The 14,024-nt window shown below is 37.9% G+C and overlaps 1 pseudogene; it reads right to left on the bottom strand.

Annotated features, from left to right (window-relative positions):
- Nucleotides 1–2,050: 2,050 nt before the first annotated feature.
- LOC146330338 (homeodomain-interacting protein kinase 1-like) lies at nucleotides 2,051–9,589 on the bottom strand (annotated as a pseudogene).
- Between the last annotated feature and the right edge of the window lie 4,435 nt (nucleotides 9,590–14,024).

Below are 14,024 nucleotides of genomic sequence, written 5' to 3'. Positions count from 1 at the left end.
AGGACAGCTGTTGTCATTTTCTGATGTAACTGTATTAAAATCACTGCATAAAAGCAGATTGAAGCCAACTGTAAGGAGTTCAACAAGTCTGTTAAATAACTGAGATTTCTTTCTGTCTTCAGAGGCAGTATATAAATGAATTATGTTGTATTTTTCACCGGGATAAAAACAATCCAACTTTAAAAGCTACCGGGAATAATGAGTAATTCTAATAACATCTTAAGATTTAATTTTGTCTTTCTCCTGCCGTCACCATTACCGCTTTTTGTTTGAATGAAAGAGGGAGAGCTTGCTTGTGCTTGTTAGTGCACCTGGATGATGTATTTCCACTTTTACATCAGTCCCATTTGAGAGGAGCTACTGTGATTGGTTTCTTTCTGTGAGGAACACAGCATGTGACCAATTGCATTTTAGAAAAGAAAAAACAGCAACAGCTGACTTCAACGATGTGCTCAGTCAAAAAGTAACAACAACCTTCCTAGAAATGTAGTGGAGTCAAAAGTACAATATTTGACTTTGAAATGTAGTGGAGTGAAAGTCAGAAGTTTCCAAAAAAAAAAAAACAAATACTCAAGTAAAGTACGGATACTCAAAAAATGTACTTAAGAACAGTACTCAAGTAAATCTACTTCGTTACTGTCCACCACTGATAATAATAATAATAATGAAAAATAATGTAGTAACCAGTCAATAATGTAATAATTTATTATATTATGCACAACAATTAATTATGATTGGTTCAGAAATTGTATTTCATTATTGACCAATTATTACATTATTGACTTTCATAAGAACTGAAAACAAATTTTGTATTATTGGCTGCTAGTTCATCAGTTAGTTTGACATGGTTCTATTTTGAATTAAAAAAAATCTCTGCACACCTGAATGAACAATGAGAGAAACTACTGCACACTGTCTCGCTTTCTGCTGACATATCTTTGGTCTAAATGACCTTCATCAGTTATACCTGATAAAGACTGTTTAGACCAAAACGATATTTAATGAGTGTGTCATCAAAAAGCTTCACAGTCTGCGGGGGGTTGAATTTTTGGTAATGGACACATTTACTTACACAGGGATGACAAATTTGTCCCTCAGAAAAAAAGATGTCTATTGCACTGTTTCTGACCATAGCTGTATTTGTATTTACACAAAATCAGTCCAGATCAATACTTCACAAATCATGTAAGACTGTACAGTGACAGAGGTAAGATGATGCTTTTTAAGCCGTCATTTGTCAGACAACAGGATTTAAATGTAGTGAGACTAAAATACCCAGAGGGCTGTGTCTGTTCATTACATAAAAATATGAAAATAGTCAGTGTAAGCTAAACCTAAAGTTCATTTAGTAGCTGTTTCGGAGCTTTCATATATCACATGGTCCTCAGCAGATTGATTTTGCTCATTAAACTAAAGCTGTTCAAACTTTGTATGATTCTGACCACCTCATATACGCAGCATGTTTTGTTAGCTGTTTTATGTTGTCTCATCTCAACACATCATGAACATAATTTTTAGTCAGTCAGTAGTTTTACTGACAAATGACACTGAAAAGTTCAAATCAATAGAGTAAAGGAAAAATAATAAATGACTGATCATGTAGACCAGATGTTTTTGTAACAACTCTGGTAGGCTCAGACTCAGGTGCAGAGAAACACACAGGAGGCAGAGTGAGGTTCAAATAAAAATCACTGTCTTTACTAGAGTCCAAAAAAAGGGCAAAACACAGGGAGTCCAAAACGGCGAACAAAACAGACAGGGGAAAGGCAAAATCCTACAATCCAATAAACAGGCAAAGTCCAAACAATCCAGGGAGCCTAACACAGCAAAACTAGAAGTAAAGTCACAGAGAACAAAGACAATCTGGTTAAGACTTGTGGAGCTGGTGGGTGTATATATACACAGGGAAGGTAAGGAGGGCAATCAGTGGCAGGTGAGTAAGCGGCCTTACGTGTGGTAGATGAGAGGCGGGAAAACACAGGAAACTGAAATGACACAAGAGGTAGCGTTACAAAATAAAACCGGAAACAACATGACAAAATCCAGAATGTTACAGTTTTGTCGTCACTGAAAAAGAGCAGGTGAAAGCTTTGCTGATCGTCTGAAAGAATCTCTTGACGCAGCCCAACCTTGTGCTGCCGGTCTCCAGTGCAGCCTCTGAAAAACCACACAGAAGCTCAGCGTTAGTTTGATCCAAACTCTAAACACAAGCAGACTACGAGGGCTTCAGACATTTGACTAACCGGGCTGGACGTGCTGCTTCATTCTCCTCACCCTCCAGCTTTATAGAGACACGTTCTCTATGAGTTCAAACTGTTTCCTCACGAGGAGCCACGGCCTCGGACGCAGCATTGCAAAGTTCAGAACTGTAGATGCTCTTCTTCTGTGAGGAAGGCTGCTGAGTGACATTTGGTTCAGCCTCCTTCATGTTAGCTGTCAGGTTTTCAATGTTCATGTTTTCACTGCTGTCAGTGTGCTGCTCCACACAGAAGAATGGATGCTCCAGCACTTTAAGAGCTATTATTCTCCCGTTTTGTTCCACCAGCAGCATCTTTTTTAAGAGATCCACAAAGTTTTGCAGCTCTTTCTTCTCTGCCTTGTTTCTAAAATGCACCATCTGGAACAAGAAATTTAGGTGAAAACATGTTTGAAAGTTCAGGAGCTTTGAACATTATGATGGACATATATATTCCCATGCTGCATTATGTCTCATCTCTGAAGTTGTTGCAGCAATTTTTGGACTGATACCATTTCTCATACAGAAAGTTTCATAATTTTTTTTACCACTCAAAATGCACGTGTGCAATGCACATGTATGTAATGTCACTGCTGGCCAGACCTATCTTTACACTTAATGTTTTGTTTTAGTACTGCACCAGTGCTGGAGAAAAAATCTGGCTGTATTCATTATCATTCTGGTATGGGGAAAAAACTCAAAAATCTCAGGCTTGTTTGATTTATTTAAACCAGTTGGAATCGACTTGGGTAGTACTAAGCCTGGCAGCTGAACTGGGGAGAATGACACACTTCTACCAGACAAACTGAAAAAAAATATTGGGATGGAACCCCTTTGTAATCACCAACATTTTGATTAGTAAGTGTAATTTAATTACATATTTTTTTCTCAGTAACTTGTTTGTAAATGCGTTTATTTTGTAATTTAATTATATGTAAATATATATTAAAATGCTGCTTTTTATGCATTTTATGTCATGGCCAAAAACATGTTTACTGACCTTTGAATGCCATAATCTAATCAATTCATCTTTGAGACCAAGTGGACATTTGTGTCAAGTTTGAAGCGATTCCTTTCCAGGGTTCTTCAGATATTGCATTCACAAGAATGGGATGATCTGAAAACATAATGACGCTGATGTGGAGCCATAAAAAAGAGTATTCAAGGTTCTTCAGCAATTCTAAATCACAGAGGTCCTTCAGCATACAGTCATGAATATGCACAAAAAAAAACCTAGGCCTGTGTTCTTAGGTCACAGACACACATGCAGGCAATTTCATGATCCCCTAGAGGCTTAAGCCTTGAGAAAGTAATAACCTTGTTGGGTCATAGCCAATGAACATGCCTCTGAAGACGTCCATTTTAAGATAACCATAACATTACATTAATGACAGACTGATCATAAGAGACCACTTACTTCCTCCAGGGCATCCAGAGAGCTCAGGTGAACGTATCTGGTGTTACTGAAATGATGCCCAGTCTGTCTGGCAGTCTGACCTGAAGACTTCAGTCTCCAGGTCAGCTGGTTGTAGCTACCCTCAGCGCGAAAGAACTGTGCGCCTCTTTGTCCACATTTCATCAGATAATCTGGTGGCTGACCCAGGGTGTGGACAGTGAACCTCATCTGGACACATCACACACACACAACGTCAACTTTGTATTAATATTGTCATTTGATTCAGGAGCTCACATTTTAGATTCTTACCATGTCATATTCAGGGAACCCTGGGAAAAGCGGGCAGTCCAGATAAAGCTCTGCAGCAATGAGCCCGAGTGTCCACATGTCTATCAGCTCCGTGAAGACCATACCCAACATGACCTCTGGTGCCCTGTGCACAGAGGAAAAGAAAAATCTCACCTCTGTCATGCTGTTTCAACTAAACCTTTACTTTTTTCCAGTAAAAGACACAGACTTCTCCTGGAGACACAAAGCCACAGCATCTCATATTTTATTTTCTCCAGTTCCTGTACTTACCTGTACCGCAGAGACTGAACACAGGAGCCATGAACAGCATCAGACACGTGGCGAGCTAGGCCAAAGTCAACGAGCTTGACTTGGAGCGGCCGCTGCCTGCGGTCCACCACCATTATATTGCCAGGCTTTAAACCTGCACACATGATTTTCACAGCCTCAAGGTGAAGCAGCGCTGTGGTCAGCTGAGAAAACAAATCAAATATTGATTTTAAACTAAATTTTAAATATGCAGTAAAATGATATATTCGATACTTCTGAGAGAAGAGAACTTGTTCCCACTTTACAACAAGACTTACACTTACAAATGATTTAGAATTGACTGATTAAGTTGTAAACACCTTATGAATCATTAATTAGCTGCAACAACAACACAATTAGATAAGTGAGGCATTTAACCACCGTCAGCATTTCTTAATAGTCAAAAAGTTTCATTTGACATCACAGTAACATGTCAAATTGCCATATTCATACACTAAGGCTTTTTCAATATTGTTTAGCTTGACATTTTCAGCGTACCATTTTACACTTTACAATGAGGCTCCCTTTTGACAATAAATGGCAATAACTTATTATTAAGACTAATTAGTAATCAGCTGTAACTGGATCTTACTGAACAGTGACCCACATGTGAAAACTGTGCCAGCTTTTATTTTTTTTTTTAAATAATTGTTTATCAATGATTTCTTAAGTATTTACAACCTAATTAATGATATAATTATAAACCATTTCTAAAAGTTTTTTTTAAGTATAGTCTTATTGTAAAGTGGTACAGAGAATTCAACATACCTGATTAATCACGGGGCGGATCTCTGCCACGGTTAGAGGCTGATAACGTCTCTGCTGAGTGTATTCAAACAGACTCAGGTCCAAGAGCTCAAACTCCAGACAAAGGAACCTTTCATGGAAGAATGAACCATTTCATCTAAGCAAATCACATCTGTCTGGATCCAGCATCTGCAGCTGTTTGAGAATTTTAATCTGTGGAAGATAAGGACAATTAGATTTTCACTATTTACTTCCACCTTAAAGACAAGCTACATCACTTAGAACAGTGTTTTTTATGTGATGGATGTGATATGTTTGTAGACTAATTAATCTTATCCAACAAGAAGCAATATAATATATAAAAAAATGTAATTATTGAAATTTAAAATTTTAATTAAAATTTTAAGTTTACTAAATTTCTCATGTTGAGATAATGATGACATCTGGTCAAATCAATAAGATATTAAGTTGAACCAACAGCTGGCAAACATTAAAAACAAATTTAATTCCTTTTACTAGTTGAGATAATATTATATGGTTCAAACCTTATAACAGTTTCCAGTCAAATAAACTTGATATTAACTCAGTTGCACTTCAGAAAACATGTTCATTAACCTTAAGCTATTAACTTAAACCAACAGCCAACAAACATTACAAACAAATCTAATTTTCTTTTACGCTCAAACAATTCATGCTGGAAAGTCTGTTAACATGCTTATCATGTTTCTTTATGAACTTAATTTAAAGAGTTGATTGAAGTCTTTACAGTACATTAATTCAAGTACAAAAAACAAACTTCAAGATAGAAGAACTCATGTTTTTAACTTCTGGTGTGTTCTGAAAATAAATACTTGATACTTTAAGTTTAATTAACTTTAATAAGATTTAATAAGATTTTTACATTATATAAATAGATCTTAACATGTTTTACTCATATTTTCTAAGAGCACACAATTGTTAAATATATCTAATTTTATATAATAATATTAGTTTATTAGAAGGATAAATGCATTCATTTATAAAATCCTTATTTCATAACCATATGAACTTGAGGTATGCTCATAACCATATGTGAAGGCTTTTCTGTGTTTCTCTGTAGTTTACAGTTCAAAATATCTGACTTTTCTACCACTGTGAACTTACCTGACATGTTATCACTCAATGTCATGGACATTTCTGAAGCAAACTCGTGTGCGAATGTTGAAATATGAACGGAGAGAACATCAAACGTGTGTCTGTGCGTAGTTTGTCAGTCGATGTGAGCTGAAGGACTGATCTGCTCTGTCTGTCTCTCTGTGATTCTGTGACATCATTGTGTTCTGTATCACTGTTAGGTCACATTCTGTTTATAATTGAACTCCTCAGCCATTTACATGGTAACTACAGTCTACAGTTTTATGACTAGCTTTTTAACTGTTAACCTTAATGCTGCTACTGGTGAGTCTGTGGATGAATGTCAACACATTTACCACAGCTGTGTAGGTGGACTGAGTTCCTTGCAGTCCTCTGACACATGCAAAACTTCTGGGAGCTCTAGCCTGGTTACATGAATCACCTCCGACTTAAGTTTGTCCCTTAAATGAAATATTTCCCTGAGCTAAAGGGTTCACTTAAGAGCGCTGCATAGACTAAAGCTTTCATGGCAGATCCATAATTACCATGGTTATGCCTCACTCACATAATTCTTTAATGTTACTAGACAGCATTATTGTCAGCTGTTAGCTACCTTCTCCAAAATGGACAACAAAGCGAGGACAAATAGAAAAAGAAAGCCAAACTGGACAAAAGATGAGAACGTTGTTCTCCTTGAGAAATGTGGAAAGTACATAATAAACAAACTGTAGCTTAAGTATTGAGGAAAAAGTTGAGATGAGTTTCAATAAAATGAGACTGAGCATCAATATGAGACAGATTTTGTTAGTGTTCTGTCTTAACATCAAATAATGTTACAAGCTGCACGTCACTTAGTGTCCAGTGGGTTTTCCCTTTCTTCTCCTGTCTCTCAACATAAATTCATCCTTTGTCTTATGTTCCAAATTATTTGACTTCTAACGGACTGTTATGGGTCCCTTAAAGTTTTCTTAGGAAAATGGTTACTAACAGACTTCCAGCAACACATAAGGGATTAGGGCAAACACAAAGATTAAAGGGTTTCGTCCCACTTTTGCAGATCTCAAACCAATCATAGCAATCACAAAATTCTATCGGGAGCAACATATTGCTTCATTTGTCTTGCAAAAGGCTGTGTGCCACTGAAAACATTATCTTGTCTGTGAAAAGTAAAAAAACATAATCAACGAGTTTATTACTGCCAAAACTAGCATGTCACTTTATCATTGTTTATGTCTAGGAAGTCAAATGTCTCACTGAGACTAAACTCATTTCATACAAACACCAGTTTCTGTTCACAAATGTCGATTTGACGTAAGCACAACCATGTCCATATGGACTGCAGATGGGGCGGGCTGTTGTCCTCCGCTGCCATCTCATTTATGGTCCATTATGTCCCCATTCCCAAGGCTCAGGTGAAGGAAAAAAAAAGAGGTGGTGATGATGATTGTAGAGTCAGCCTTCATCTCTCAGTCCTTTAAGAAGATTGAGTGTCACTTTGGTTTTAAGTGCCACACACTTTGGACTTGAACTGTACTTGACAGTAGACTGGGCTGTAGACTGCAGACAGAGTGACTGTGAGAGCTCCTTTACATTTGCATTTGTTTGTACATCAGTGGTTTGGTGATCTTGGTCACAGTTACAGTAAAAGGAATATTTCACTGCTTTAATTATGTCAACTTTTCACGCGACTGTTCAAACTTGTGTTTGTTGGAGTGGATATTTATGCATAATTAAATTAAAACATGATGCAATGATGTCAATGATGCAAATTGAAAAGATTTTACTTTATATTTCACACAAATAGTTAAACATGTTTCGAATGGCTCCATCTGTCAGTCAAAGAATAAGTAGATCTATATAGAACAGAGTGTTGCAGCCCAGAACCCCGGGGACTTGGGCTGAGTGTCGGTACTCAAAACGTTAAGGTCTCGATTTAAATAACCCAGTTCTGAGTAGTATTGAAACATCTCTGGCCAAAAAAACACCTGCATCCAATCCCTTTCATACCCAGATCTAGAAAAAAAAATTACCATATGGCTTCGCTCATTGCAAGCATTATTCATGAAGGATCTTCGAAAAAAAGCTTTTGAATGAAATACTCCATTAGTATTGGTATCACTTTAAAGGTACTGGTATTGGTATGGTATCTTAATTGTTTAAACAATATGCAGACCTACCAGGAGCCACACAAAGCTCAAGGTTCACTGTGTAGCAATTGATTTATGGTAATTTAAACAACCTAAGTATGTTTGGGAATATATTTTATTTATTTAACCAGGTAAAAACAGTTGAGCAAACAGTCGAAAAGCTCCTTTTCAGTGGTGACTGACTGGGCAAAGAAGCCAACATGTTGAGTGCATGTTGATACGAGAAAAATACAAACAAGACATTACAAATAGTACAGAATAGAAGCCTAATGTCCCTGCTTCAATAGAAGAGGTCAAATGAACACAGCAGTGTATAACAAAGTTAATCATACACTGCAAAAGCATTTTGTAATAATAATAAAAAAAAAACATGACATAGCTTTTGTTTAAAATTGGTCAGAGAGATGAGAGAAGACAGACTGAATCTAAAATGTGGGTCATTCCAACACCAAGGTTTTAGATCTAAGATTGTGGGTATTATGTACAAATAATAATATAGGAATATGAACACTTGAGCACAATATTGACTGATAAATTAAAGGATTATTAGGGTGGGTTTTGCATTATTACATAATCTCATCAAAATAACATTATTTCAGTTGATACTTTGTTTGCATGAAACACGTTTAATTGTGTTAATATGCAAAAGTAATTACACAGTCAACACATAACCATGTAAGATTACAACTTAGTGATACTGAACACCAGTGGTTCTCAAGCGCTGTGCTGATGTGAGGCAAGTCCAAGTGTTCCTGATAAGTTTGTTACAAACATACATTATTGCAATATACAACAATGCAAAACGTGCTGAATGAATTTTAAATTTATTACATCAGTACTTTGTACGCTCTCACTTCCCTTCACATAGGCACATTCTTTTCCCCCACCTGCACTCTGGGAACTCTGCCTCTGATTGGCTAGTGCGTTACTCATTGCCTGTGTTGATAAGGGTGGTTGTAGAGGCTATTTTGCATGAATACAGGTCTACCTTGAGATTTTGGTTTGCCCTTTGAAAAAATGTGAAAACCACTGCTGTACACAACACATAGAGAGTGACAGGGATGGGTTACCTCTACATGATCTGACTTCAGAGTGTTGGGCTATAACATTAACTGGAGCCACCCTTTCAGTCATTGAGTTGATGTTGCCATCTAGTGGTGAATGTGATACAGCAAACACAAGACCACGTAATATCTATCCATTCATTTCTGTACAGTACCTCTTAAATTTTTTCAGAATTTAGTCAGCTTTAATGAACTTTAATTTTTAGAAAACTATATTTCAAGCAGCTTCATCCACAGGAAAATGTGGGTAAGGTCTCACCTGTAATGGGCCATAAGAACACAGAGTCATGTTCTGGAAAAAAAATGTGTTAGTATATCAGTGTTTACATCACTTACAGAGCTGCAGTGACAGGTTAAAGTTGGTCATTAGCTGATACTCAGCTGAAATGGTTTTGGAGAGAAATGTTTGATCGGTCGTTTGAAACAGGTCCAGGCTGCTGTCATGTTGTATCAGTAAAGTGGCAGGTGTTATTTACATCGAGAGTCAGCTAATCTGCTTAAACTGAGTGAAACACTTCAAAACACCAAGAAATGTAATCAGTTCCACTGAGTGAGTTGTGCCAGTAAAGAAAATAGATTAATGATGAATGTAAATCTCATCAGACTGCAAATCTACTTTTTGTTGCATCATTAAGTCAAGTTCAGAGCAAGTACATCTCCAGAAAGAAATTATTTTTCACCCAGGAGTGAAAAATGATCAATGGAGAGTAAACAGGAAAAGTTTTATATATAAGCCTACATAATATGTACTACAGGGTGATCAATATATTCTCTTGCTTATGTGGAATTTGTGCATAAGTGTTAAGATAGTATGAGTTTTAAGATAATATAAAGCAAAATATTTTCCAGCCATGAGACCACAGTTTATAGTAAGCACTTTTGCAAAAGTAATCACACTCCCATAAAAGGTCACAGACACACACACACAAACACACACACACACACACGTGTTGCATAAGTAGCCACATTTGGATGCACATGCAGTCATAATAAAACCTGGGTTAATGTGATGATGTAAGAGCGCAGGAGGAGGGCTATCTGCAGAGTAAAAGCTCTGGGGCTTTGATGACTATATTACACTGATTACCCTTCTGTGAATGTGTGTGTGTGTGCGAGAATTTGTGGGCCTTTGCCAGCTTGTCTACGTCAGTGCTTTTTTTCCATGGACATGTGTTATAGTGTCTTGAAATACCTGTTGCTATAAAATTTAACAGATATATAGTATATATAATATTGTATGATATTTACATTTAGGGAGAGGTGTTTGGCTGGCTGAGCTCATGCGATCGGTTGTGTGTGTGTGAGTGACTTGGAGCTTGTCTGCAGCTAATCTCTCATACTAATGGACCCATCAGCACTTTTTTTGTGCACAATTATAACTGTATGCTCAAGGACCTCTCAAGGTTTGGGGATTCACCATTTTTGAAAAACCTTGAAAAATCTATATAAAACCTATGTATAAGTTATATAGGCATAGGTTATATAACCTACACTGACTGCTGACTGACTGACTCCCACCCTTCTTAACTGGCTGGTAGGGGCCACAAGTCATCAACAAAAGTAAGGTTAAAAACGAGGCTTACCTACCAGCAGTGTCAGGGAGTAACTAGTTACATGTATGTAAAGCTACTACAAGGAGTTTTTAACTTGTTGTGAAAAGGTCTCAATGTATTACTGGTGTCTCTACATGACCTACATAAGTTAATGAGACCATCCTCAAGAAGATGTTCTATTTCTATATAATTATTCTTAAAGCCTGCCACGAGGTCGGACTCTCTGAAATCAGTTGAAACGAGCCTGTGTTTTTTTTCAGGCAGCGTTACCGTGAATTAACGCTACCGTGACCGTGATGTAATTCATTGAAAATACAGAAAATTGGAGGTCTATGATGAAATCAGAGGTTTGACCATAGAGGTTTGAAAGGGCAGCAGAGATTTCTTGTAGCCACAGAAAGTGATTGGCATGTTTTCCATTGACAAACAACACAGGATGCAGGGTCTAGTGAACCGATGTCCTTGGGTCTGATGTTAAGTGTTTGATCTGTGCGACTCTTCTTATCAGGTATGTGGAGGAGAGCACTGAATTCCTGCAGGCCTCAGCCCAAGACGCTATCTGCTTCTCACTCAGGTTAATTTGCTCTATCACAACATCCCACACCTACCATTACTATGCCAGTGAGACTCAAATCTACTCTTCTCTCCCAGACTTAGGCCCTCAGGCTGAGGTGTACATATCTTGTGCACCTCGAGCTCAAGATGGAGTGACTCTTTTCCCTCTTTTCCACAACCTTCACATTACTCATGAACCCATAGTGACTCTTTTTCAGGATCTTGGTGTGATTTTGGAAAGTCACCATGCAGCACAGAGCTGCTTTTTGTTGTTGTTGTTTTGCAGGTGCACTCAAAATATTCCCACCATATGACTCTTTCTACTGGCTTATTGTTGTATGTCATGCTTTGATGCACATCCTTGGTTGCTCCCTGCCCTGCTGTCTGCTCTATTTCTATACTCATGCATCAGATCCACCCTCAGTGTCACCCGCTGCACTGCTGCATACATATGCCACTCTGCTGCCCACACCATGCCCACCAGGAAACTCACCCTTTCTGCGAAAAGTACCACTTTTTCACTGACACTTCATGGATTTCATGCATAAAGGTGAGGTTATTGATCATGAGGAGTACTACTCAGCCTGTGAAGGAGGAGCTTGAGGAGGTGACCCCTGATGATGTAATATACCCCATTTACACATGGCATTAAAATGTGATTTGCATCTGGATGAGGAAGAAGTAAGTAAATGCATGCAGAATTCATTAGGGGTCGAACTGTTATCGGATCAGACAGAACTTGTTTTGAGGTAGTCAGGTTCACATTCTGATTGGAAAAAAAAATCCTGCAAGCAAGTTGACACATCACCTAAATTTGCTGCCTCCTGCTAACTTCAAGCATAACTTCACTATCTTTCAGCCTGAATGAATCTAAGTGACTAATGGGGAAAATTTTTGAAACTGTTCCAGTATTGAGCGAGAGTGTTGCAATGTAATCTCTACATGGGATTGTGTTTGTTTTTGCCACTGACTGGCACAGAATGTTATGTCTGACAACATTATGGAAAGTGGGACCAAAAATGGGACAAAGCAAGGAGAGTCAGGTAAAAGGTCTACTAACTGCACAGCTAACTGAGCTAACTAGCTAATGGCAGCTAAGTTACAGGAAGCAGCAGTTAATGGTGACTTTTGCAACAGATAAAGCTATCTGTCCTTCTAGAAACTCCATAAATTACAGAATTCAGGCAGAGCAGACAGACAGAGGACATCAGAACATTTTTTTCTCTATAAAATATGATCCAGATCAGAGTCCTGGTACCCAGTACCCAGTACTTCATTGGTGTGCTGTGGTTAGAGCAGATGACCAATAAAGAAATCTGCAGCAAGCAGACGTCAAGGAGAAAAAATGCTGGAAAACTAATATCCAGAATAGTCTGAAGCCTTTTGCTATTAGGGATTACTTTTACATATGTTTAACTCATTATATAACTTCTTTTAACATTTTATACATTGTATCATTATGACAGAAAATACAAAAAAACACAGGCAGATAGATATCTGTTGAGCATGCTAGATGGATAAATTTATCTATATAGAGTATTTCCTCAATCTTGGTCAGTTTTGAATCTTGCTTTTCTGTACATGTGGAAGATTTTGGACCAGGTAGGAGGTTTATTTATCTGTATGTATCTTAGGTCATATCTTCTGAATGAAAGTGTAAGGATTCAATCTGTGACAAGACCGCTGCTGGTCCAATCCATCTCTCGGTTCTAATGACAGTCCTCCACTGGAGTTGTTCATTCACTAACATTAGCACCGTCACTCAGGTGTGAATGTGTGTGTGTGTGTGTGTGTGTGTGTGTGTGTGTGTCTCTCTCTCTCTCTCTCACTCTGTGTGTGTGTGTGTGTGTGTGTGCCTCTTTATCAATGGGTCAGGAAGCTGTTTGCTGCAGGCTCAGCAATCTTTCCAACATGCACACTCAGCAGAACTTATCTGGACAAATAAAGATTAAACACCAACAAGTCTTGATCTTTAACAGTGTAACTCCTCCTCTGTGGAATATGTTGATATATCTGTCCCACCAAACACAGTGAGTCCTAACGATAAATATTTAACATGACAGGTATCATCTTGGCACTTTTATTTGGCAGCCTGAACCTGCCTGTATGAGAGAGGAAGGTAGTGACGGAGTAGCGGAGTTAGAGAGTAGTGGAGGGGGGTGTTATGAATTGCCGTAAGCTGTGCCGTGCTTGTGCCAGTTAACTTGGCTGAAGCAGACACACACTTCCATTATGGCAGATTGAAATCTCCAGTGGGCCGTGTAAGGGAGTAATATGTTAGTTATATGGCCTGCACTGTGAGGGATTTATGCACATGCGAAATCCTTAAATAATGGCACAGAAGGTTTTGGCATTATTATTTCTGTTTTAGGAGACTGTCTTCTCATTATGAGGGAGTGGGATGTGTATAAGTACACATGTTTTTGCATCAAAGATAATTGACAAGAAACCCAAAAAAGATATAGATTTAATTATGAAAATATGTTTGATTGTTATTATTTTGTTTTTATGCCTCCTCACCAGCAACAGCCTTGACAGGAGCCATTATGTTTTTGAGTTATATCTCCGTCCATCTGTCCCGTTCTTGTGAAAGTGATATCTCAGGAACACCTTTAG

Source organism: Lutjanus erythropterus, chromosome 3 (assembly GCF_056507025.1).
Source record: "Lutjanus erythropterus isolate fLutEry1 chromosome 3, fLutEry1.hap2, whole genome shotgun sequence".
Classification (NCBI taxonomy): domain Eukaryota; kingdom Metazoa; phylum Chordata; class Actinopteri; order Lutjaniformes; family Lutjanidae; genus Lutjanus; species Lutjanus erythropterus.
Note: the sequence above shows the minus strand (reverse complement) of the source record. Positions and strands in the feature narration are given on the sequence as shown.